General features: G+C 42.7%; 1 protein-coding gene across 2 annotated transcripts in view; it reads right to left on the bottom strand.

The window, feature by feature from the left end:
• The window catches only part of NR5A1 (nuclear receptor subfamily 5 group A member 1), a 143,628-nt gene that overhangs the window by 60,555 nt on the left and 55,212 nt on the right, over nt 1-27,861 (bottom strand). The gene's annotated exons all lie outside the window — the stretch shown is intronic.

Genomic DNA, 27,861 nt, shown 5'->3' with positions numbered 1-27,861 from the left:
TGCAGCCACGACTCATCTCTGCAGAGTTTGCTGCCCAGACATCTTTGGCTCCCTGCTTTTCCAGCACCCTCTACACAAACTCCTCATTCTGCTGCTATCCCCAATATTGTGTTGATGCCCTACTACTGTAGATGCTATGCTGCACAATGCCTCCAAATACTGAACTTTAGAAATAAATAATAGTGCTGCACTCGAAGCTTGCACCACTCATTCATTATTTGGTGCCCAAATATATGGAAAGGCAGCCGCACAGGATGTAGATACATTCCCTAGTTTATTGATTGGACACTGGTATTTTGGCAAGTCTCTGGCAGTGTCATGTTGTTAGGAAACTGTAAGAGTGTATTATTTGGGCAGTATACGGTACACAATTAGAGGGGAATTTAAGGTACTGCACAGGATAAGGCCATTCCTGACTTTATTAGTATCTGCCACAAAATAATGCCTGATGATACTAAAGAAATTATTAGGAAATTATTATATTTCAGTATTATTTATATGACCCTAATGTTCCTAAATACTGCAGTGACCATGAAGTCCTACTATAGGTGACTGCTTTGATTGATATTAAATATAAATGTAATTGAGCAATGTTTTCTATAACCAATAGTAAAGACAGACAAAGGTAAAATTGCTATAATATAAAACAATACATTAGAAATGCTGCACTGGGATCTCTGCATGGAGAAATGACCATTCAAGAATCTTTCATGATTAAACATAAAATAGTATGGTCATTGAAGACACCATCATATAAATTTCTTGTTCCTATGATAGATGATTCTTGACACGATGCACAGTGGGCTTCGCTACTTCATTCTGTACAAAACAATAAATTGCAGGGCACCCTGTCACCTATGAGAACCAAGGGTTGGATAGAGGACTAGGCAGTGTATCAGATTAATGGATCCAGGAAAACGTTTTGTATCAGAGGTGTTGGGAAAAGTGACACACAATTCATTCAAACATGAGGGGGAACATCTGGATTGATTAATTTTCATCATGATCAACACAGTGATAGGGAATAATATGGAAATGCAGCCCTTGAGAAACGTGCTGTGAGTGGAACAGCGATCAATGAATGGTTCAGTGAATACTGTGATGATTGATGGGTAAAACCTCCAAGGTACAGTATATGAACAAAGCCCCTGAGACTCTATGTAAAAATAACAATATTTAATAAAATATAATAGCAGTTATTAACTGAAGTGGGGACTGATTCTTAAATCATTTATGGGATTTTATGGTGTAAGCCAAACATTTAGCAGAAATAAATTTATTCAACTATTTGAGCCTGCATAATAAATAGGAAAAGCTAGTTAACTCATTTCTTATTTACTAAATGGGTTCCATGGCCAAATATCATAAGGGCTCTTGCTAATATGCCCTGTATCAGAGGTGTAACCTAAAACCCCTGGACCCTAGCGCCAAAAAATGCTAACCGTGCCACTAATAATACTGGTGTCTTCTGTGGCAGAGGGGCCTTTGGGCTCCTTCAAACACCAGGGACTGTGTGTGTGTGACTATTACTTTTGCAACCTTTATATCTATGCCTCGGCCCTGTATCAAGCCACTAGGTGATGAACTTGCCGATCACAGCTGCAGGTTTGAATGTGTTATTTATATTTCTTATAGGAACACTGTGGGCAAAACGTATACACTGTGTTATGCCTAGTGAAGGGCATAAGAGGGTGATGTATGACACAGACATTCTCTCTTTGGTATTCTTTGAATATCTGTCACCCCCTCAGACCCTGCATTGACAAAATGGAAAAGTTTTGTCAGTAGTACATAAATAAAAAAAGCACCAAAAAAAATTCTTTCAAATACACATCACAGGTAGTGTAAAGGATCTGCCAGACACAGCTTCTGTGTCGACGCCTGTGGGTAATCAGTCTGCACCTGCTCCTAAGTCTGAGAGAGTGACACGATCTTCTACCAGTCAGGCTGGGAGGCTGAGGAGTGGGAGAGCCTATCACAGCCTGGCCAGACGGAGCTAGCTCCCGCCTTCTGTCTATTTATACCTGCATTTCCTGCTCCTCCTTTGCCTGTGATTCTTTTCTGTTTACTGGCTCTGCTGCTCCTGCTATGATTATTGACCTTGCTTAATTTTTGACCCTGGCTTTACTGACTACGCTCCTGCTCTGCGATTTGTACCTCGTGCACTCCTGGTTTGACTCGGCTCGTTCACTACTCTTGTTGCTCGCTGTGTTGCCGTGGGCAACTGCCCCATTTCCCTTAGCTTCTGTGTACCCTTGTCTGTTTGTCTGTCGTGCACTTATTGAGCGTAGGGACCATCGCCCAGTTGTACGCCGTCGCCTAGGACGGGCCGTTGCAAGTAGGCAGGGACTGAGTGGCGGGTAGATTAGGGCTTACCTCTCTGTCTCCCTACCCCGTCATTACAGGTAGTTTGATTTTTTTTGGTGCAGTTAGAGTTAAAATTTAGATTTTTGGTAGAAGCTCAGCATTTTGAGGGTATTCTCTACCAATAATCCAAATTTTCCCATAAACTCTCGAGAAGTGTTACAATCTGCATTGTGTAAATTGTAGCGGAAATCTACGTCAGCTCCTGGCTGACATAGATCTCACTCGGAGTGGCATAGCACGGTAGAGGCCCGTGCCTATTGCTCTACCTTCCCCACTTCGATCAGACTAACCTCTTTCCCATCAGGCAAAAAATATTGTAATTTTTTTTTTTACTCAACTCACCGCTCCTCTGCGTTTTTCCCCTCCTGGTCCGGCTCATACAATGTACTGAAGCTGAGCAGCGTCAGGACGTTGTATGTGACGCAGCACTAAGGATGTTTAGTGCTGTGTCACATATAAGCCCCTGATGGTACTTGGTGTGAGGACCATGTATGAGCTGCTGCATTTGGATGGAGACTGAGGGGAGAAACGAAAAGGAGCGGTGAGGGGGGTATAAATTTTTTTTACTTTAGGTCCAACGGGGGAGAGGAAAATGGTTGGTGCACGGCCACGGTTATTAAACCAGAATTCTAACATGAAAATCAACCACACAGCCATGTAATCTCCATTGACAAACATTGCTAATAGTATGGGTCGTATTGACTAGCTCAGGGACTTTAAAAGTAGCACTGTCAGAGGTTGCCACCTTTGCCATAAATCAGTTCGTAAAATTTCTGATCTGCTAGATATGCCCTGGCCAACTGTAAGGGCTTGCCCACATGTAACGGAATTTCTGCATATTTTCCGTCCGGAATTGCGGACGGAAAATACGCAGCCGAATACAGTAGCAGCAAAGTGGGTGTGATTCAACAAATGTCATCCACGCTGCGGAAAAATTCAGTCCAGAGATTTGTCAGCGTCATATGTCAGCATCATACACTTCTATTCACAACGCCCAGCTAGTAAAACAAGTAAACACGCCCAGATGTTACAAACACAATACACGCCCAGTTGGAAATAAGAGAAAACACTCCCAGTTGTCCATTAGAAAGGCTCATTTGCATAAATATAAAATTGCTCATAACTTGGCCAAAAATGATCGTTTTAAAAAAAACAAAAAACGGTACTGTTATCTACATTGCAGCGCCGATCACATGCAATGGGAGATAGGGGTTTGATAATCTGGTGACAGAGCCTCTTTAAGCCTTCATGAAGTACATGTACAGCAGGAGCCCGAGAGTGATTCACAGCTGGGCTCGTACTGTAACGACGGGGACCAGAAAATCCTGTTTGTTAACCCATTAGAAGCCCTATTCAATACCGACCACAGCATCGAAAAGAGCTAGGACAGACCGAGCCCCTCTCAACACCTTTATCGATCACAAGGGTGCCGATGTGTTACCATGGCAAGTGGTGGCCAGAGGCTTGGCCTAATAGGTTGCCTGTCTGTGATATACTTTGTATTCCAAACCATTATACAAGCAATCAAACGATCACAGCTTCAGGACCCCTAGTGAAATCAAGTTCCATAAAAATTTATTGAAAAAAATAGTTCCTCCCCAAAAAATAATCAAATCCCCCTTTTCATTAAAAAATATTAAATTGTTAAAAAAATGTAAACAATAAAAACAATGCATATATGGCACTGCCACAATTGTAACAACCTGCAGAATAGAGTAAAGTGGCGTGGTGCCATTAGTTATTTGAAGATGGCGCAAAATATCCAATGGCACCATAAGACGTTACTCACCACTGTGGGAACGTACACCTTATACCATTCCAGTTTCACTGTCTGAACTAATCCATGTATTTTGGTACCCTGCGAGGCCCGAATGCTGGAGGGATTTTATTAGGGTAAAACAGTACTAGGGCAGGTTCCAGATGGAGTTGGCCCTTTTGGGGTGGGTGTTTCATGTAGGCACTAAGGTCCAGTACTTTTGAGGATAAAAAGGGTCTTATAAGGAAACCGGACATGTACCTCTTGTATGTGGATTACCCATGGGAGCTACTGGAGCCCCGTCTACTGCTGTGTAACATAGGCTGTAGAGAGACAACGGGTAAGATTATTATATTTATTTACCGTCATGTCGATGTCTTACTACGCGACTTGACAGACTTCTTTTTATTTGAAAAAGGGTCTCTGTATCCCGTATCTGCATTTTCCTCCATTTATTTGTACGATAAAAAACCTATATCAGCATTTTAGTCGTGGAAGTTTTGCGCCTGGATGGTGTCATATTCTTACAGTGGATCCATCACATGGTCTGTATTTTTTTATCTATCTTATTAAGCGACAGGTCCAGGATTATCTGGACGCTGCTATTCGTTATTTACCCACTGACCGGGTTTGGAATTGATTATTCCCTGTATCCTTCAGCAAATTGTAGGTCTTTTGACCATACGTTAGGTTTATTTGTTGTCTGTCATATACAGTATATATCCATTTCAAAGAATCTAAGTAAATGTTATATTATATATGAGTCACTTATGTTGTTTTGTCTTATGCATATCTGAGTGACAGCAGTTTCCCTGCATCTTTGGTATACTGTAACAACTGCTGTTTTTGTTTACTGGACTGGGGCGGCACAATGTGTGCCACTTCATGTTCGTGGTCACTTTGCAGGGGCACTATTTTTTTCATATGAGTTACTTATGCTGTTTGGTCCCAGTCCAATTACAAAAAATTTGAATAAAATGACCTGTCCCTGCTCCCACAATGCTGTCCAGCAATGCAGGCCAGGCCTGGCTCCTGCTGGATGACAATATTGCACCCCCTGCATCACAGAAAGGGTCAGATGGCAGGGTGGGAAGCCTAGCCTCTGCTGCACTTGCCAGTGCCTGGTTTCACGTATACTGTTGGCAGAACCAGCCAAATCCCTCCCCTGGTTTTTATGGTCGAGCAGTCAAAAGACACAAGTCTAAGAAAATCATGTGCAGTGCCAAGAGTTGACTGGAATGGTGTAGAGCATGCTGCCAATGGACCCTGGAGCAGTGGAAACGTGTTCTCTGGAGTGATGAATCAGATTTCACTATCTGGCAGTCAGATGGACGAATTTTAGTTTGGCAGATGCCTGGAGAATGCTACCTACCAGAATACATAGTGCCTACTGTAAAATTTTATGGAGGAGGTATAATGGGCTGGGGCTGTTTTTTAGAGTTTCAGACACTTATTTCCAGTGAAGGGTAATATTAAAAGTGTTTTCCACCTTCTGACAACTGATGACCTATCCACCGGATAGGTCATTAGTATATCATCGGTGCGGGTCCGACACCCAGACCCCGCACCGCTAAGCTGCTCCGGTGGCCTGCGGGCACCGGTTGTTATGGCACATAATGCTATGTACGGAGCCGAAAGCAGTTGGCTGCAGAACTGCAGGTCCACACCTATTCACTTAAATAGGAGGAGAGCTGCAGTACTGCAGCTCGGCCGCTATTCCGTGGCCGGTCAACTGCTTCCGGCATGTAAGTCCGGTGCACGGAGGCACCGGACAAGCTGATCTGTGCGGGGTCCGGGTGTCGGAGGCATAGATCACAGTTCATGTACTGATGATCTATCCGGTAGATAAATCATCAGTTGTCAGAAGGTGGAAAACCCCTTTAATGCTACAGCGTAACAAGATATTTTACACAATTGTAGGCTTCCAACATTGTGAGAATACAGTAGTTTGGGGAAGGCCCTTTCCTGTTCCAGCATGAGTGTGAACAACGCGAGCTCCATAAAGACATGGATTGAAAATTTTTGATGTGGACAAACTTGAGGGGTCTGCCCAGAGCTCAACCCCATCAAACACCTTTAGGGTGAATTGGAATGACGATTACAAACCAGGACTTCTCGTCCAACATCAGTGTCTGACCACACAGATGCTCTTTTGACCAAATGGGAATAAATTCTCACAGAAACACTCTAAAATCTTCTGGGATTCCTTCCAGAAAAGAGGAGGCTGTTATAGCTGCAAAGGGCCTAAATCCATGGTTTTTTAATGGGATTTGCAAAAAGCTCATATAGGTGTTATGGTCACGTGTCCACATATTGTTGGCCATATAGTATATACACCTGATCTTGCAAGAAAAAAAAGATAATGTTAAAATGGCATCTCAAAGTACATATAGATGTAGCCATCTTTATCTTGAATTTTAATGACTTGACTTTTAATGCATTAAATGCATTTTGTTGTGTGATATCACGCTGCAGCAAGTTATCAGTCAAGATAAAGATGGATACATCCGTACTGTAGAAACAATATGTAAGTACAGAAGTTAAGAATTACTCCGCACAATTATAGGGTGAGAGGTAGGTGTTGCAAGGGTATTGCCCCATGCACACGACTGTTGTGTGTCGGCCGTGTCCCGTCTGTGATCCGTGGAAAGATAGGACATGTCCTATCTTTCCACGGATCGGAGAGTAGGGTCAGTTTTCACGGACCCGATTCACCCACTAAAGTTAATGGGTCCATGACAACTATCGGGTGCCACTTGGATGCCGTGCAAAACGGCCCTAGTCACACTCGGTCGTGTGCAACTGCACTTAGAGATAATGTGTGGAATAGACTATACATAGTTGAAGAGACCATTCCGACAAGCTGAAAGAGACATGGAGACAGAGTTATGCCTGTAAAATAATGACATTTGATAAAATGCATATTTTTCACTAGAACATATGTCCTACCTGACTTTTAAATCCATAAAGCATAAAACCAAATAGTTTCACAGTGAATAAATAGAGATTCAATTAATATTCAGTAAATGAAGTATACAATGTAAACCTGTATTGTGACATCGTATTGTTATTGTCTATGGCAGGATTATGATACTGCTATTTATTGCAAATTAATAATTGGAGCTACAATGTTAATCATGCAAAATGAATATGGCATTCAACCGCCAACTCTAAATGGGTTTTGTAAGTTCTTTAGAAAATTCACGATTAAAGTAGGAAAGCTTTTTTCAATGGTAAAGCAATTTGTAGATGAAGCGGGCTTGTATAGAAATTCACACTGAGAATAGTATTATGAGATTTATATATTAGTATTATAAAAAGTTGTCACCTAAAGTCTGGGTTCACAAGTCGCAGTCAAAATGCCTTTTTCTTTGGCCGGGACATGTGAACCCTGCCAAAGGCTTCATCCAGACCACCATAATATGTCCACATATTAGCATCCGTATTTCAACCGCAACAACTGAATCCCCGCAGTTCTACTGAACTGAACTTAGATCACCATAGGGTTCTATGTAGAACTATAAGTCTAATATTTTGGCCGTAATATGAATGCTAAAATGCAAAGTTATCGCGGTCAACTGAATGCAACAATAGGCTTTGAAAGTCAAACTATTAATTTAACTAAATATTAAAAAAAAACCATATTTTTTTCAATGTACTTTTGGATCATTTCTCATTTAAGGAGGTTTTCTGTCCCCCACGACAATATTGATTCATTAAAAAGAGTTTAAGCTACTATTAAGACTCAGCATCGTTCCCACACTGCTGGTCACAAAAGTCCACCACTGCTATTTATTGTCACATGCGATGCCATGTTGTCCAGCATGATCTTATACCGTATGAGCACGGCAGCTAATCGCTACCCCTTGCAATTTTGCAATGAAGCTGCAGAGTCCCCAGTGATTGGTTGAAAAGTTTAATGGTAAGTATAGTTATATTGTGAGCGTATAGCAAGTGTGAGCTTTTCAGGGGAATTAGCTAATGGGATCGCCTTCTCTTGGGTAAGACGGTTGCACACAAAACAAGTTCATGCCAACACAATAGGTCTGGTACAACTAGTACAGTTTTATTATCTCCTCATGCAGAAAAGACAAAACACATCAAAAGTACAGCAAAATAAATCCTAGGCCGTCTGGCCATTACCTAAACATATAGCGTCTCTCGCTATCAGACTCTAGGCCTCCTGCCCAGCACCACCAAACACACTTTTGTCCTTTACCAGATCTTCTTGACTCCCATATGCTGGTTATACCTGTCTTCCCCATGCTGGGAGCTTTGGCTTCTCTCCCTACCCAGGATGAGAGCCCCTTCTGACTGCATTACAACCTTATTTTAGGTATTGCAGACTTGGTGCTTAGTGCCCAGGCTTGTACTGGTGCATTGGGGGTCCACCCTTTTCTGCTCACTCCAGCAACCAGACCCTTGTTCCTGGTCTTTCAGAAGACCAACACTGGGGAAGTAGCCTGTTCCCTGGTCAAACACACTTTCTGGCTGCTGCAAAAGGAAAAACAATACATGTTCTCCTTCATACAGCAGAACCATGTCACACAAGGTATTCTTTGGGGTCGAAAAACTCCTTTAATCTTTTCTCGGTCTTGAGCATCACCCATACCCATTTACATGCAGTTTTGTGTGTTGTTTTTTTTCAATCACATATGATATGTAGAGTAGGCCATGCTATAATCTAACTATAAGAAACAGAACTGAAAGCACCATGCAGTGTGTGATGTCATAAAAACAATGCAGTGTGTGAACAAGGCCTTACATATATCTTACTACAATGACTTTGGTATAAAAATTGTAAAAGGTTAAATATGAATATTATTAATGTTCTGTGGAAAGGCACATATCTATTCAAATACTTAAATTGCACGCTAAATTTGCAATGACCCACCTCTTAGCTGTATTCCCCATTCTAATTGGCACCCCAGCAGCTTAGGAAACCCTTCACTTCTTGGATGGGAGAATGGGAGGTACAGCAAGTCGGACCACATGGCCACTTAGTGCCCTACTCAAAACTACATTTCCAGGCAAACCAAAACAGCAGAATATACAGGGCAAGCAAGCACTGCTGAACTGCGCATGCTTGCCCTGTATAGTGAGAACGGCAAGACTCTGCATGCGCTGTCCCACTGCACAGAGAAGAAGAGATCTGCTATGCCGACATTGCGGTGAAGATCTACGCATGCTCGATCTGAAATGAAAAAAAAAAACTACTGGGGATGTTACCAGGGACAACAAAGAATAAACAAACTTAGAGGATGGACTACTTTCTAGGGTGAGATCTTTTAACACAGGCATTTTTGAAAATTTTGTATATTTGCAAATACTGATGACTTTTGAAAATTGTACAATGGAGCATGAATGTTATAATGGAAATAACCAGTGGACACCAGTATTAGTAATGGGCATGATCGTTCAGAGAATCCAGCAGCGTGAAGTTACGCCTCTGGTAGAATTTCCAGTTAATGGAGGCTTGGATCCACATTAACTTGTTTATTGTCTGTCTTTAGTATACTAATAAAGATAGCAACAAATGTCACCAAGTGGTTGGTTATTGAACTACAATGCCGAGCACTATAGCTCCTTGATTTGGGTAAATAGGGAGATACCGGCTGACAGATCCAATGTAGGGCACCATGGCCCCTATATTTGAACTATACTAGATCTTCTAGATGGCTGGTTCTTTCAAAGAAAAGGGCCAATATACATAGGATATAAGGGAATTGGAAACCTATCAATCTGTTCTAGATCAGGGGTGGTGTTTTCAAAGCGGTCGTTTATTAGACCAGGGCTACACCCAGACTTTTTGGAGTGCTACAGATTGATTTTAACTTTTGAGCTACAGCTGCAGTCCAAATGAATACATTGAGTCGCATGCAATCTTGTGGACTGCAGCTGTCTTCAGTAGCACTGCAAAAATTCTAGCTGTAGCCCTGGCCTAAGAGCGATTTACTGAATCCTATTTTAGCATTTTCTTGTCAAATATTTAAAAAGAAAATGGCGCTGTACTTTTACAATATCTGCAGACACTTGATATTATTTTATTTTGCATTTATATGTTATAAAACTTGTTCAACTATGCACGACTAGCAACAATGTACAATGGCTTAAGTGGCTCTTTTGCTCTTCAGCCTGTCGCTCTGAACCTCCCGTTTCACCTCATCGAAAAGCAAGCTCCCTTTTGTTAAAGCAGCGCTATTATTCCTGACAACAAGGTCTGTCATACTCCATTGGGTGACACAAGCTAAAAAATCAGCGTTGAGTCCCCACTGCCTCGTGCTCTTATTTGTCAACCACACAATGACAGCCATAGTAGAGTTTAAATGAAACAATATATCTGGCAAGTGCAATCTGTTTCAGGCTGCATGCCATATCTCAAGACACCGATACTGGCAGTAAGGTCACCAAAACATGTGACATTGTCTTAAGCTCTGCTGGGACACATATACTAAATAAATATAGAACATAAAACATGTCGCACTTGTATGCAGTAGTGCACTGTGCCTTAATGTGAACAACCCCAACTATTTCATTATATTCCAGAATATTGGTGTATATGTGAAATCTACAGATTTTGCAAGTTTCTATGACATGTTTGTATTACTGGGCATTTTTCATACTCCAGCATGGAGCATATATAATAGGGTTCTACTGTATTGTTTTTTGACAAATATTGAAAAAATTAATGGAGCACATAAATTAGCGCTCTTAGGCACACGCTGCAGATTTTGCTGCAGAAATTTCTGCAACTGAAAATCGATCCCATATGGATAATATATTTCTTCGAGTTTATGTTTAAGTTTAAGCAACGCTACCACAGATCGAACAGAAGAGCACTATATTTGTTGAATGATGTTGCATTATTTTATATGTTTCTAACCACAATGTTGCAGCGAATTATCACAATGCATAAAAGATACAGCCCTGAAAATCTATCATGCAACATTTTACTATATCATTTGTTTGTCATTTGTTTGTCAAACAGAAATGTAGAAAACTTGAGAAAATCTGGTCACTAGTGCACAGAATTTTATTAAATTAATTATTAGAATTAATTGCTTAGATTTTAGTGCTTAACACCTGTGAAGGGTCCCCAGTGCTACACATTTGCACCCTAACACTTTGTCACAAAGTAACTCTCCCCATGTCAACTGCAACATTCTGTTCCCAGACCCGGACCATATGGTCATCTAATGTGTTTGCCATCTGCTTTGCGCACAAGTAGGTAGAGAATAGGTGAGGTGTCAAGTGGTCCATACAGAATGAACTCTTGAGTTTGTATGTGGATGTTGCTATTGCTAATGTAGTGTGCTTGCCGCCCCTCTTTCCATTCTACGTAGTGTTAGAGTGTCTGTTTTTTTTTTGCTCATATTACTGTTCTTTGTACATAACACAGCATCTTTCACAGCATCTTACAACACAATCTAAGACAGCACGATGTAACGTAAGTAAGCAGTACATGAGTTTTGCACATAAGAATAGCAGCATTTAAAAGGGAGTATTGTTGGCACCTTTATTTCTTTGATTTTCATTGTAGACCAGCTATTAGTACGTTCATAGACATACTGTTTGCAGGATTTTATCAAGGACAGAGATGTTTGCACAGACATACAGACAAATACACACACGGAAAAATCAGTGCCCTCATAATAAAGTCCCCATATAAGCACCAACCATAATGATGCTATGTTAAATGGGGACATGTCTCCCAAGTTTAATAGAAAAGGAAAGAGGTTCGGCAAATGGACCAGACATTAACTGTATACTGGCATTGTGACATACAGTCCCTTGCAAAATATTGAATACATTGCCTATGCCTTGCCTATACAACCCCCATTTACTGCAAATATAGTGCCATGATTTGCCCTCAGAGTTTTAGTGTCCATAGAGGGTCTTACTGTGCCAATAAAAAGCCAAACAGTGTCCACTCTGCACCCCCATAGTGTCAAACAGTGGCAACTTCATGCAAAACAGTGCTCAGAGAGAGCCATAAAATGACCAGATAAACATAGAATTAAGGTACCAATTTAGTGTCTACATTGCCCACATAGTGTCTACTGCCCCAAAGTCCAACCATCACAAAGGAGACACCACTCATCTTTTACTTCCCCTTCCCACATGAACTGAACTCTCCTTTACTATATGGAAGTATGATAATAGAAGTGGGACCTGCAATTTAAACCATCTAAAGAGATGGTGCAAACAACTTTTGATTTGTAGGAGTTGTACAAACACCAGCACAACCCTGAAGTTCACAGTTAAGACAAGAAAATGGCTGCTCGCACCTGTAGACTCTGCAAGAGTTGGAGATTCAGCCTGCATTACAATTATGCTTCAAGGGACAACCTTGGAGAGTGAGTACACATGTAGCGGCATGCGGTCTAAAACAATGCCCACGTGCGTTGGGCGTGGATTGCAAACTGTTAGTTAACAGCGGTGTGGATTTGCAGGGTTCAAAATTGTCTAGTCATTAACTATCAATTTGTGACAATACTCCTTCCAAAACCTAACAAAGATTAACAGATGTTGGGGCATACCGCCCAATATTTATTTTAAATGTTGACTGCAAAATCCTGACGAAGATCCTCGCTGATAGACTTCAAAGATTCCTCCCTAAGCTATTAACAACTTTTAAATTGTTAGGGGGAGACATTACACCAAAGGGATACACACTGCCGAGTGAGTTGGCGACGGTACAGTTACGCCAATCTAACTTGCCCGCTCTGTTGCTTCTTAGCCTAGATGCAGAGAAAGCCTTCGACTCTGTTTTCTGGCAATTCCTAAACACTTCCCTTCTTTTTACAATTCCTCCATGTAATGCAAACATAGGTCCAAACAGTCTAGCTATTAATGGCTTCAACTCCCCACCCCCCATGTTCAACTTGGAAAGGAGCAAGGCAGGACTCCCCCTACCATTTAATCTTGCCTTCGATCTTTTATTAGGACACCTACATGGTTGGCGGGGCTTCCAGGGCATCCTGAATGGTACGGAGGAATTAAAACGTATTGCCTTCGAGGACTATTTGCTTTTTTCTGTCTCCTGCCCTCAGAGTGCCTTGGGTCCCCTTTTACAGGAAATAGAAACCAAAAGGAGCCACAATTGACTTCACCATTGATTGTCAATAAATCTGAGGCCTTGCTTCTTACAGGACCCCCCCCCCCAAACAACCTGGTCCCAAAACTTTTCCTTTGAAAGGGCAAACTTAAGGCCCTATTACACTGGCCAATTTTGTCCGGTGCAACGAGCGCTGATCAATGAGACATCGTTGATCGGCGCTCGTTTGCTCCTGTCACAAGGAGCTATATATAGGGACGAGCGGTCGTTACTCTGATTGCTCGTCTCCATACATTGTTATGTCGGCAGAGTTTCTCCCTGTTTACAGGGAGATGTCCTGCCGACAACGATAATCTTTCCGTTTTTTAAAATGATACAATCAGCAGATGAACAAGTGTTTGCCCGTTCATCTGCTGATCGCTTCCCTGTTTACACAGGGCATTTATCGGCAACAAGCGTTCTATGAATGATCGTTTTCCCTATAGCCAAGTGTAAAACCCCCTTTAGTCACTAATCATCTCTAAAATTATAACTTAGGCTCCTCTACCTGTTTCAAATGTTACCCATACATCTATATCCTAAAGACAAATACATGTTTAATAGTCTTTTCTGTAAGTTTATCTGGCGACGTAAGAAACCCCGAATTCATTTAAATCTCTTCCAATACCTCAAATTAAACGAGGGAATTAATTTCCCAAGCCTCAGATTCTATTATCTGGCCATACACCTATATGTAGAGAAAAGACCCTTTGTTCACCCATAGTTCTCCACTGTCTTTTACATCATGACCAAGGAGAACCCTCTCCTCCTCTCCATCTGGAAAATGTGGGTCACTGCTAGACATCACCTCAACCTTTTTGCTCAAGTCTCCTTGTGTCTCCCATTTTGTCACAATCCAGCATTTCAGGGAGGCAAAGTGCACTTCAATTTTCATAGATGGGCATCACAGGGCATACTGAGGGTGAAGTATCTAATTGACTGCTCTACACTCTCCCAAGCTTGTGGCTCTCTCATTCTCCCAAGTTTGTGGTAAATGCAACTTTGTAGGCCCCTTTCATTATTTTGCAAGCATAAAGTTACAACAAGAGAATATTGCGCTCCATGGGGGTAGGGGACTGGGATGACAATTTTATCCTAAAAAATCCTAAAAACAATTCTCGGCTTCCTACCCCCCTTTTTTCTAAGAACAAATAAATTATGAGACAGACGGTTTGGACTTGGGGAAGTGGAATTCCAATGATCCAGAGCTCACACCTGACTTAATCCACCAGGTACCCTTTAAGGTATTGAAATACATCCCGGCCTTCTCTTATTGGTAGATGTTCCTTAAAAATAGCAGACTAAGTACATCTCTCCCTTACGGAATTTCAACATGGGAAAGCATACCAACCCCAGTTTACTTCAGGTGCGGAGCAGACGCGGCCAACTTATATTACTGACAGCGGGCCTGCTCTGTGACATTCCTTTTAAGCAAGGATATTGGTTTTTACACAAACTGATCAACCACTGGTACCAAACGTGGCGTCGGAGTACATCAGAGGCTCATATTTTATATTTCCACTGCTGCTCGCAAAACCATCCTGCCAAACTTGCTGGGCCCAGATGTTCTGTCCATCAGCCTGTTCTTGGTAAAATTAGGTTTTCTATTGCGATTGGACTGGGTAAATTGTTCTCTGCAAGAAGAATCGAAAGTCCAGAATTTTTTGAAAGCATGGTGACCTATTATCCAGCTCTTACCTACCCATAGTGAATCCAGAATACGTGTCTGCTTCCGCTCCACAGTCTTGTACCTTGAGCAGACTCTAGTTGATAGAAATCTGTTATAGCTCTCCCTTACCGGCACCACTTCTGAGTGTGTGCTTCTTTTTTTGTGTGTGCTCACCTTTGACTGTTACTTTAGGCTCTTAGGGTGATCTGAGTTTGCACCTCCTCATCCCCCCTTTCCAAACCCTTTTATAGGTTCCTTCCCTTTTTCTTATTTTCTCCTTCCCTCCAAGCACCAGTTGAACCATCATCACACTGCTTCCCCTCTCCTAAACAGCAATCATGGACTCTATTTCAGAAAAGCCCATGTCCTCTTAAGTACTTATGTATCTTCTTCACAATGGACTACCCGTACTAAAACCCCTAGTCAATTCTACTTTGGGTGCCTCATACTAACAGGTCGCTTCAGAACTACTACGGACGTTACACCGTCTCGTCCCAGGAGGTTCTGCACTGGTGGGCTACAAAGTCTTTTTCATTGCAGCCAATGTGATAATGGAAAACCTCTAGTAAAAAAAAACTATGCATTTGTAATCCATTCTCACTGCACCTGGGCGTTTTAGGCCACATTTGGGCGCAGCTATGCATTTTCTCTGAAGCAAACTTAGCTGAGAAGGAAAGTTCACGACCTGTGCAGTCCTCACAGAAATAGAAAGTTACCTGTGAGCAGCCACATGAAGCTGCATAAGAACAGCTTGGAGGGCAGGTGCAGGAGGTAAGTATCCTCCACACCGACTATGGCTTGCACTCTATGGTGGCATTTGTGTTGGGCCCTGTTATGAGGAGCATTGTGAATGGCACTTTTGAGGTCATTTGTGTTGGACACTGATATGGGAGGCATTGTGAATACTGCTTTTTGCTGGACACTGTGGCTAGCACTTTATGGGATAAATTAATAAAGTGTAACTAAACGTTTGACAAACTTCTGACATATCATAGTGACATGTCAGAAGTTTGTATTGGTGGGGGTCCGTGTACTGAGTCCCCCACCAATTGCTAGAACAAAGCAGCTGAAGCGCTCGTGTGAGCGCTCAGCCGCTTCGTGTCTGTTCGGCTTTTTCCGGAAATAAATGTATCGGTGTACGGACTCAATAGAAAGTCTAAGAGCCCGTACTCCGATACATCGGCTTTCCGGAAGAAGCCGATCAGACACGAAGCGGCTGAACGCTCACACGAGCGCTTCAGCTGCTTCGTTCTAGCGATTGGTGGGGGTCTCAGTGCTCGGACCCCCACCAACCCAAACTTATGACATGTCACTATGACATGTCAGAAGTTTATCAAACGTTTAGCTACACTTTAAAAATATACCTCAGGGCCTCAGGGTTTAATGATCTGTAAAAAAAAAAAAAAGCATGGTATGTGTTCTTGCACTTTTGTATGGTTCCTGAACGCCGCTGTGACTTGTAATATTCCTTTAATTTACAGTAGGGACTCAATTACTTATATAGCGACATTGTATTTGTACATTTGTGCATCCATCACATAGCTCCATGGAAGATTATTTCACTATAAATAATAATAATCCTCAAGTACTGATATTTATCATTTTAATGCTGTTTACGGTGTCTGCTGACCACCTCCTTCTGTGGACATTTGTATGGGTGTGGCATTATATCTGTATTCATTGTAGAATTATAAACTTTCTTGCATATTATAGATGAATAAATCTATATATTATAGGTAACTGTTTCTGTTTACCTCATCCAGGAATGATGATTTCTGTTGTTACTATATATATTTTCCTTGTGTGATCGGGGTAGGACATTTTTTCCGTATTGCTTGAAATGAATCCTCCAGCAATTGGGAGCCTGCATAGCCTCAGGGTGCACTCTTGTGTGGAGTGTTTGCACTTGCAGCTGTCACTCATCACTCCTGTATACAGAAAGAAGCTCTTTAAGTGTGTGTGAAGCACACAATATAAACTTCTGTCACTATACGTCAGATAAGATAATGACAGAAGCCTTCCCAGTGCAGTACAACATACTCCCAAGAAGACTGCTCCACCCTGCATCTTCTTACGTGTTTTATTAATTGTCCCTGAAAATAAGCTAGTCTTATCAAATCTATGTAGTAAGGATCAATTTATCATTTTTAATTATTTAAATGAAGTTTTACCGTCCAATTCTAAATTTTTAAACAGAAGAATCTACATAATGCCCCTGAAGAGTGCGCCTATTATTAGAGATGAGTGAATGTCCCAAAATTAATTTCAGGTTCGATTCAATTGAAATCGACCATCTGGTTCGATCCGAATAAATTCTACGCGAATCACAAGTGCGCTGATTGCTCTGAAATCTTATGTCTAACAATCTGATGTGTTCTAGGACCTTTTGAAGCCAGCATTAGTAATGTTAGGGTACGTGCACACGACCTATTTTCAGCCGTTTTTTGGCTGAAAAATGGGAAGCAGAACGCCTCCAAACATCTGTCCATTGATTTCAATGGGAAATACACGTTCTGTTCCGACGACGCGTTTCTTTACGCCTCATTTTCGGAAAACGACGCGTAAAAAGACGCCCGAGAAAAATAAGTGCGTGTTACTTCTTGAGCCATTTTTGGAGCCGTTTTTCATTGACTCTATAGAAAAACAGCTCCAAAAACGGCCGTAAAAAACGACACGAAAAACGCGAGTGGCTTAAAAACCGTCTCAAAATCAGGAGCTGTTTTCCCTTGAAAACAGCTCTGTATTATTAAACGTTTTTGGTTAAGCGTGTGAACAAAGCCTAAAAGGGACAACAGCATATATATGGGTAGAGGGAGCGATAACGGCAGTGCATTGTAGGAAAACTGCATGTAAGGCATTATGGGGAAGCCCGCCCAAGGCCATGTGTTCTTTTTTCTAATCTATAAACTAACGGCCACTATTTTGAAGTGATTCATGCGATGCAAATCCAAAAAGTTTGATTCATGCAGAATTGATTCGCTCATTTCTAACTATTAGGCCACGTTCAGACGTGCCAGAGTTTTTCCGCTGCAAATGTTGGTGCAGATTCGGGGCAATTACCAAACAGCAGCATCATTTGCATATTTGACAAGTAATTCAGACGTTGCAGATATCACAGCAGACTTGCCACAGATTTCAGTTTTTGCATTGCAAAAGCTAAAATTCGCAGTGAAATTCCGCTGCTTCTCCACAACGTAATGTGCATGCTGCGAAGGGAAAATTCTCTCAAAGTCACATGGGTCAGGAAACTTTAAGGCTTCATTCACACGACCGTAGCCATGTGCACGGCCGTGATTTTCGAGTCGGCTGGCAGCGGAGTGGCAAGCCTGTGCACATGGCCGAGCCATTATTTGCTATGAGCCTGGACCGTAGAACACGACTGTAATAAGGCTTGCTGATTCTTTCTGCGGTCCGGGCTCCTGGGCCATGCACGGACCGTGGATGGCCCAATAGGAATGAATGGGGCCGCAATTCTCCCGTGGATTTTCGGGGGAATTGCGGCCGCAAAAGCACGTTTGTGTGCATGGGGCTTAAGAGTCTGGATCAAACTAATGGAGCAGGGATCTAGGCAGTGGCGGACACAGACTGCAAAAGGCCCCTGTGCAGATAATGTGCCAGGGCCCCCCCCCCCCCCACCCCGCAAACTTCTCATGGCCGACGGTCCGCTTTCAGCTGCATCGCTGGGTCTCCTAAGTGACCCAACAATGCAGCACTAGCAGCCGGGGCGTCACTAAGGCTGGGTTCACACACACACTATTTACGGACGTAATTTGGGCGTTTTAGCATTGAATTACATCCGAAAATGCGGCTCAAAAGCGTCGGAAAACATCTGCCCATTCATTTGAATGGGTCTTACGATGTTCTGTGCCGATGGTCATTTTTTTTTACGCGCCGCTGTCGAAAGGCGGCGCGTAAAAAACTGCCTGTCACTTCTTCAGATGTAAATGGAGCCGTTTTCCATGGACTCCATGGAAAACCAGCTTCAATTACTTCCGTAGTGGACGCAGCAAAAGACGCCTGCACATGCCATTACGGCTGAAATTACGGTGCTGTTTTCTCCTGAAAACAGCACAGTAATTTCAGCCGTAACAGACGCTGCCGTGTGAACATACCCTCAGGGCTTAAAATGTCCGGGAAATAGCCCCAATACATATGTGTCCGCCCCAAAAAAAAGTGTGTGTATAGGAGACAGCATAGCATATCTATAGCACTACGACCCTATAAACTATGGATAGGATTAGATACAGTGGCTGAGCAGACAGTATCACACATGATAGGATTAGATACAGTGGCTCAGAAGGCAGTATCACACATGATAGGATTAGATACACAGCTCAGCAGACAGTATCACACATGATAGGATTAGATACAGTGGCCCAGCAGACAGTATCACACATGATAGGATTAGATACAGTGGCTCAGCAGACAGTACCACACATGATAGGATTAGATACAGTGGCTCAGCAGACAGTACCACACATGATAGGATTAGATACAGTGGCTCAGCAGACAGTATCACACATGATAGGATTAGATACAGTGGCTCAGCAGACAGTACCACACATTATAGGATTAGATACAGTGGCTCAGCAGACAGTATCACACATGATAGGATTAGATACAGTGGCTCAGCAGACAGTATCACACATGATCGGATTAGATATAGGGCCCAGCACAGTATCATACATGATTGGATTAGATACACAGCTCAGCAGACTGTATCACACATGATAGGATTAGATACAGGGCCCAGCTCGCTGACATTGCGGCTCCAGCGCTGGACCCAGGAAAGGTAAGAATAATAATTTTGCTTCTTTATGTGTTACTGATTATTTTTGTGTGTTTGTGTTTTTTTTACAGGTTCGGTTGTTGGACTTCGGATACGAGGACTTCAATGACGGCGTTTTTTTTATTCTCAATAAAATGGTTAATGAGGGTTGTGTTTTTATTTCAATAAAAAAAATTTCTATGTGCTTGTATCTTTTTAAACTTTATTATCACCGCCTTAGTAATGGCCGCTGGCTGATTGACAACCTCCATTACTAAGGCGAGGCTTAATGTTAGCCGGTGCAGAGTCTACACTAACCCCCATTATTACCCCGGTACCCACCGCCACCAGGGGTACTGGGAAGAGCCGGGTACAAACCAGTACCCGACCAGCTGTAGTGACGGGCAGGCACCGGGGTGGCCGCAGGCTGGTAGTATTAGGCTGGGGAAGGCCAAAAACAGTGGCCCTTCCCACCCTTGTAATGCTGCCTGCTGCTGCTGTGTTGTATCTGGCTGGTTATGAAAATTGGGGGGGACCCGACATCGTTCTTTCCAATTATTTTTTAAATGACGTGGCGTCCCCCCCATTTTCATAACCAGCCAGATACAATAAAGCAGCAGCAGCCTAGCATCACCAGGGTAGGAAGGGCCACTGTATCTGGCCTTTCCCCTCCTGATAATACCAGCCTGCGGCCACCCCAGTGGCCGACCATCACTACAGATGGTCAGGTACTGGATCGTACCCGGCTCTTCCCAGCACCCCTGGTGGCGGTGGGTACCGGGGTAATAAAGGGGGTTAGTGTTAGCCTCTGCACCGGCTAACACTAAGCCCTGCCTTAGCAATGGATGCTGTCAATCAGCCGGCGGCCATTACTAAGGCGGTAGTAATATAGTTTAAAAAAAACCACAAAGACATAGAAAAAATATTTTATTGAAATAAAAAAAAAAAACACAACCCTCATTAACCATTTTATTAATAAAAAAAAAAGCTGTCATCGAAGTAGTCCTGGAATCCGCCGTAGTCCAACGACCGAACCTGTAAGAAAACACACAAAAAATGATTAGTAACACATGTGTTAGGGTATGTGCACACACACTAATTACGTCCGGAATTGACGGACGTATTTCGGCCGCAAGTACCGGACCGAACACACTGCAGGGAGCCGGGCTCCTAGCATCATAGTTATGTACGACGCTAGGAGTCCCTGCCTCGCTGCCGGACAACTGTCCGGTACTGAAAACATGATTACAGTACAGGACAGTTGTCCCACAGCGAGGCAGGGACTCCTAGCGTCGTACATAAGTACGACGCTAGGAGCCCGGCTCCCTGCAGTGTGTTCGGTCCGGTACTTGCGGCCGAAATACATCCGTCACTTACGGACGTAATTAGTGTCTGTGCACATACCCTAAGGCTTAGATACAGGGCCCATGTGTGATACTGTCTGTGGGACCCTGTATCTAAGCCTACCACAAGGTAGGCTTAGATACAGGGTCCAGCAGACAGTAATCTTATACAGTATAAGATTACTGTGTGCTGGGGCCCTGTATCTAAACCTACAGTGTGGTAGGCTTAGATACAGGGCCCAGCAGACAGGATCACGCATGGGCCATGTATCTAAGCCTACCATGTGATTGGCTTAGATACAGGGCCCAGCAGACAGCATCACACAATCTGTGATCCTGTCTCATGGGCCCCCTAAGCCTGCTACATCGTAGGCTTAGGGGTTGTGCAGTCCCTAAACATTGATGGCCTATCCTCAGGATAGGCCATCAATAGCTGATGTGTCGCCCGGGACCCGCAAATCAGCTGTTTTGAAGGGGCCGCAGCACTCGTACGAGAGCTGCTTCCCCTTCATTTCACTACTCGCCCACACTGTGAATCGCCGAAACCGATTCACAGTGTGACCGGAATGAAGTGACAGGAATGAAGGGGAGCAGCTCTCGTACGAGTGCTGCGGCCCCTTCAAAACAGCTGATTGGCGGGTCCCAGGAGTCGGACCCCGCCAGTCAGGGCTATCTTACCTTCCTCTTCGGCCGCGGCGGGAGTTCTGTAGTCTCGATGCTGTGCGCGGCGGCATAGCGCTGTGACGTCATGCGCTGCGCACAGCGCCTGACGTCAGGACCTCCGCTGCGATCCGGAACCAGGAAGGTAAGTAAAGTATGTTACTATAGTAACAGGGGCCCGCGGCCCGAGTTACTATAGTAACTTTTTATTGATGTGGTGCGGGGGGCCGTGGGCCCCCCTGGCTTCGGGGCCCGGTCGCAATTGCGACCGCTGCGACCCCTATAGCTACGCCAGTGGTCCACGGGCCTCTGTCTCAGTCCTCAGCATCGCGCAGCTGAGAACTGAGTCGGCCAGCAGAGGAACGGGCCCCCTTCCCACGCGGGGCCCTTGTGCAGCTGCACCGGCTGCACATGCGGTATGTCCGCCCCTGGATCTAGGGACCATTGGGCTATGAGGGCCTATGGGAATCTAGGAATACCTAGAAATGGTCCTGTAGTGGGCATTATACTTACAACATTTCACCTTAAAAATTAAAATGACCTGTAAATATATCGTTTTGACTGGACCCTCATTATTCTGCTACAACTTTTACCTCCACACAGATTCCTCATGAATCTATAAAAACACTCTCCATCTGCCTCCGTATATATTTGGATTCACATGGAGATACAGTATGGGCCTATAGCAGGCTATGGATGCCGCATTATAACTCTGTGTTGCACTATGTGCATGAGGCCTTACAGTAAATACGACGACCATGGGTTGTCACATGGGTTAACCCAGGGGTTGTTTTCAGGCTCTCTCAGACTCCAGAATGGCATCCTGGCCCTGTGTCCAGCATAACCATGAATTACCGTTCAGAGCTTTATGAGAGTTGCATCGTAAATCCTGCAGAGATTTAATTGCACCCACTTTGGTGATAATGGAAAAACAGTTGCATTTTTAACACCTTAACAAAAGGGGGTGACCTATAAATTTGTAGTCAATGGCCAACATAAGTATCAAATAATTAAAATGTATTCGATTTTCTGTGGTAAATGTAAAGGTTCGGCACAATTCTTGCATAGTTTGGGGACGCTATCGGTCTTTGTTCTGGTAAAATAAGAGGCAGATTAACTAAATGAAAAATTGATGGTTCGGCCATTAAACAACAACGCTGTAAATCTCAGTATACTTTACAGAAAGGAAAATCAACCATAAAACGCAAAGATCAAATGGCCAATTCCCTAATGTCGTTCCCAAATGTGCCTGTACATGACCACTATCGATTGTCTGTGGATGGAATAGCCTCATCCACAGTTTCTCAATGTCCCATCTTTCAATTATATCTCCTGTGTGACACTCGGAGCTCCCAGGACTAGTTATTGCTTTGACACCTGGACCCTGGTGGTGATAAATACTAAATCACTACCTCAAACCAGACAAACTAAATTGTTTTGTCACGTTACTTGTGTCCTGTCATTCTGTCAGACCCCGATCTGTACTGGCTAGACTCTGCGTCTCAATATGAATCAATGGCAGAAGCTAAAATACATGGCTTATGCTTTGCCTTTAATACCATGTGACAAGAAATTTACACCATGGATTAAGAGATTCATATCTTTACGTCTGTATGGAAAAATTTGCTTATCAGCGGGAGGCAATACTACTTTTGTTGCTCTTTTCTAATGTGGAGGGTATTATTGTGTAACAGAAAATATTGTGTTGACGTGGAATATCTAAGAATTGTGAATTTATGTATTCAGATTTGCAAAGGATTGTCTAATATATACAGTGAAGGAAATAAGTATTTGATCCCTTGCTGATTTTGTAAGTTTGCCCACTGTCAAAGACATGAACAGTCTAGAATTTTTAGGCTAGGTTAATTTTACCAGTGAGAGATAGATTATCTAAAAAAAAAAACATAAAATCACATAGTCAAAATTATATATATTTATTTGCATTGTGCGCAGAGAAATAAGTATTTGATCCCCTACCAACCATTAAGAGTTCAGCCTCCTCCAGACCAGTTACACGCTCCAAATCAACTTGGTGCCTGCATTAAAGATAGCTGTCTTACATGGTCACCTGTATAAAAGACTCCTGTCCACAGACTCAATTCATCAGTCTGACTCTAACCTCTACAACATGGGCAAGACCAAAGAGCTTTCTAAGGATGTCAGGGACAAGATCATAGACCTGCACAAGGCTGGAATGGGCTACAAAACCATAAGTAAGACGCTGGGTGAGAAGGAGACAACTGTTGGTGCAATAGTAAGAAAATGGAAGACATACAAAATGACTGTTAATTGACATCGATCTGGGGCTCCATGCAAAATCTCACCTCGTGGGGCATCCTTGATCCTGAGGAAGGTGAGAGCTCAGCCGAAAACTACACGGGGGGAACTTGTTAATGATCTCAAGGCAGCTGGGACCACAGTCACCAAGAAAACCATTGGTAACACATTACGCCGTAAGGGATTAAAATCCTGCAGTGCCCGCAAGGTCCCCCTGCTCAAGAAGGCACATGTACAGGCCCGTCTGAAGTTTGCAAATGAACATCTGGATGATTCTGAGAGTGATTGGGAGAAGGTGCTGTGGTCAGATGAGACTAAAATTGAGCTATTTGGCATTAACTCAACTCGCCGTGTTTGGAGGAAGAGAAATGCTGCCTATGACCCAAAGAACACCATCCCCACTGTCAAGCATGGAGGTGGAAACATTATGTTTTGGGGGTGTTTCTCTGCTAAGGGCACAGGAGTACTTCACCGCATCAATGGGAGAATGGATGGAGCCATGTACCGTCAAATCCTGAGTGACAACCTCCTTCCCTCCACCAGGACATTAAAAATGGCTCGTGGCTGGGTCTTCCAGCACGACAATGACCCGAAACATACAGCCAAGGCAACAAAGGAGTGGCTCAAAAAGAAGCACATTAAGGTCATGGAGTGGCCTAGCCAGTCTCCAGACCTTAATCCCATCGAAAACTTATGGAGGAAGCTGAAGATCCGAGTTGCCAAGCGACAGCCTCGAAATCTTAATGATTTACAGATGATCTGCAAAGAGGAGTGGGCCAAGATTCCATCTAACATGTGTGCAAACCTCATCATCAACTACAAAAAATGTCTGACTGCTGTGCTTGCCAACAAGGGTTTTGCCACCAAGTATTAAGTCTTGCTTTCCAAAGGGATCAAATACTTATTTCTCTGTGCACAATGCAAATAAATATATATAATTTTGACAATGTGATTTTCATTTTTTTTATTTTATATAATCTATCTCTCACTGGTAAAATTAACCTAGCCTAAAAATTCTAGACTTTGTCTTTGACAGAGGGCAAACTTACAAAATCAGCAAGGTATCAAATACTTATTTCCTTCACTGTATGTGTGGTTGAAAAATAACACATTTAAAGGGGTTTTCCCACCATTAGAAGTGATGGTACATCGTCATCACTTTTAGATCGAAGCGGGTCCAACTTTCTGATCCTCATTTTATTTTCCATTGAATTGAGCTGTGTTGCAGTTCCCTACATAGGAGGACGGGAGTGAGCAGGGAAAAAGCCCAAAAAAACCTCGGTCTCCAACCTTCCCGGCATAGGTCCAAGATCATAATGTTATTACACACCTTAGCGATATGCTATAAAATTATAGGATGGGAATACCCCTTTAAGATAGGTCATCTCTATGTACAACATGTACATTTTGTATCTTAGTCATTTTGGAATACCTCTAAGTTGTTTGGGACATATTCCTTTTTTGGGCTTTTTAGAAGATTACCTCTGTCCTGAACGTCAAAGAGGATCTCTGCTGGAGAAATCTCAAGACAAGCTCTAAAGCTAATATTTTGAAGAAGGAATAAGAAATAAAAGTTAAAAGAGGTTGTTTGGTTTCAGCAAATTAAAGTTATTTTTTTTGTAGAATAAAAATTTAGACAATTTACCAATATATTTTCTGTATTCATTCTTTATGATTTTCAAGATCTCTGCTTGTTGTTATTCATTAGGAACATTCATTGTTTACTTCCAGTGGATAAAATTCCGTCCATGGTCATGTGATGGACACACAGGTGCTGGGATCAGTGGACGACACAGCTCTGATACACCTAATGTAACTCTAACAAGCCTGGCACCTGTGTCTCCATCACATGACCATGAACAGAATTGTATCCACTGGAAGTAAGCAATGAAGGTTCCTACTGAATAACAACAAGCAGAGATCTTGCAAACCGTGAAAAATGATTACAGAAAGTATAATGGAAAATTGTCTAACTTTTTATTTAAAAAAATAACATTAAATTTGCTAAAACCGCACAACCCCTTTAAAGAGACTCTGTCACCACATTAGAAGTGCCCTATCTCCTACATAATGAGATCGGCGCTATAATGTAGGCGACAGCAGTGCTTTTTATTTAGAAAAACGATCTATTTTTACCATGTTAGGAGCGATTTTAACTTTATGCTAATTCGTTTCTTAATGCCCAAGTGGGCGTGTTTTTACTTTAGACAAAGTGGGCGTTGTACAGAGGAGTGTATGACGCTGACCAATCAGTGACCAATCAGTGTCCTGCACTTCTCTCCATTCATTTCGTCTGCTGTAAGTACCAAACAATGAACGTTCGTCTGCCCGATAATCGTCCAGTGTAAAACTCCCTTAATAGTATAATTGTAGATCTCGCGAGATCGTATTAATAGTATAATTGTAGATGGTATTAATAGTATAATTGTAGATCTCGCGAGATTACGCTTGCACTGCTGTAAGTACGTTCTATGAACGCTCGTCTGCCCGATAATCGTCCAGTGTAAAACCCCCTTAATAGTATAATTGTAGAAGACGCATTAAGGGTTGACTGACTGATACGGCTTATCTTTTTATTCTTCGCATGTGCACATAGAGCAGCTCTATGGGAATTCACACACTGTCTATGGTTCCACAACCCTCCTTCCACATTGCCCTCCCTCTTCCCCTACTACAGACTGATTCACAGGCAGCAGCACCTGGAGATACTGGATGTGTTTTGGGAAACAGCCATATCTTGGGAATATTCCTCTATTCTGGAGACATACAGTGGGATAAAAATGAACCAATGTTCTTGCTTATGATGCATGTTTTTACGTGAGAGAGAAAGAATACTTTTTGCCTTGCAGTGCTCATATAAATAGTTAAGCATCTTCCTCTTCAGTTCCGTAATTTGCCAAACCCTGAAAAATATGACTGTTTTATAATCTTTGCTTTTTGTCCCAGTAAGGGTATGTTCACACAGGGCGGATAAGCTGTGTAGAAGTACTCAGCGTATCTGTCCTAGAACGCGCAGGAAATTCTGGCCGGAAAACCGCACCAAATTGTGGTGCAGATTTTTGCGCAGAATCTCTGCTCAGAAAACAGTGCTTGAAAAAAAAAAAAAAGCCAATACTTACCCCCCAGGCGTTGTCATAGTGACGTCTCCCTCTGTTCTATGTGCGGCCTCCTGGGATGACTCTGCAGTCCATGTGACCACTGCAGCCTGTGATTGGCTGCAGCAGTCACATGGGATAAAACATTATCCCAGGAGGCCAGGCTGTACAGGGAACAGAGGAACTCGTCGCTATGACAACATCCGGGGGGTAAGTATTGGCTTTTTTATGAATTTTAACCAAAAAAGTTTATCTTTTTTTCTGATTTGAAATATTTGCAGCGGAATCACAGACTTTCCGCTGCAAAAATCGCAACATATGCTATTTGTTGCGGGTTTTAGCTCCCCATTGAGTTCTATGGGGACCTCCTGCATCAAAAGAGCAGCAATTCCGCAGAATAAATAGAAATGCTGCAGATTAAAAAAACACACCACAGGTCAATTTATGAACAATTTCTCTGCAGATTTTTCCGCAGCCTGTGGATGAGATTTGAAATATGCTGCAGATTTTCCACAATGAAATCTGTTGTAGAATGCACCTAATCCGCCCAGTGTGAACATAATACATTCCTTATTCCTGCCCTTCAGGGCAATAAAAAAAGCTGTGTGATAACCTCACAAGAGCTGTAATGGCAGCCATATCACCCAGTTTTTCCAGAAACAAATATAATGAAGAAACTAAATAAAAATGTAAGCAACTTCACAAAAATGGGGAACTCAAACTATATTTCAAACAGCTTTTTTTAATTTTGGTAAAAAATGGTCTCTAAATATGTAGCTGTTCCAATTATATGAGCACTTAGCTGATATGTTTGTGAATAGCCACTTGG

This window comes from Rhinoderma darwinii, chromosome 8, assembly GCF_050947455.1.
Source record: "Rhinoderma darwinii isolate aRhiDar2 chromosome 8, aRhiDar2.hap1, whole genome shotgun sequence".
Lineage (NCBI taxonomy): Eukaryota > Metazoa > Chordata > Amphibia > Anura > Rhinodermatidae > Rhinoderma > Rhinoderma darwinii.
Note: the sequence above shows the minus strand (reverse complement) of the source record. Positions and strands in the feature narration are given on the sequence as shown.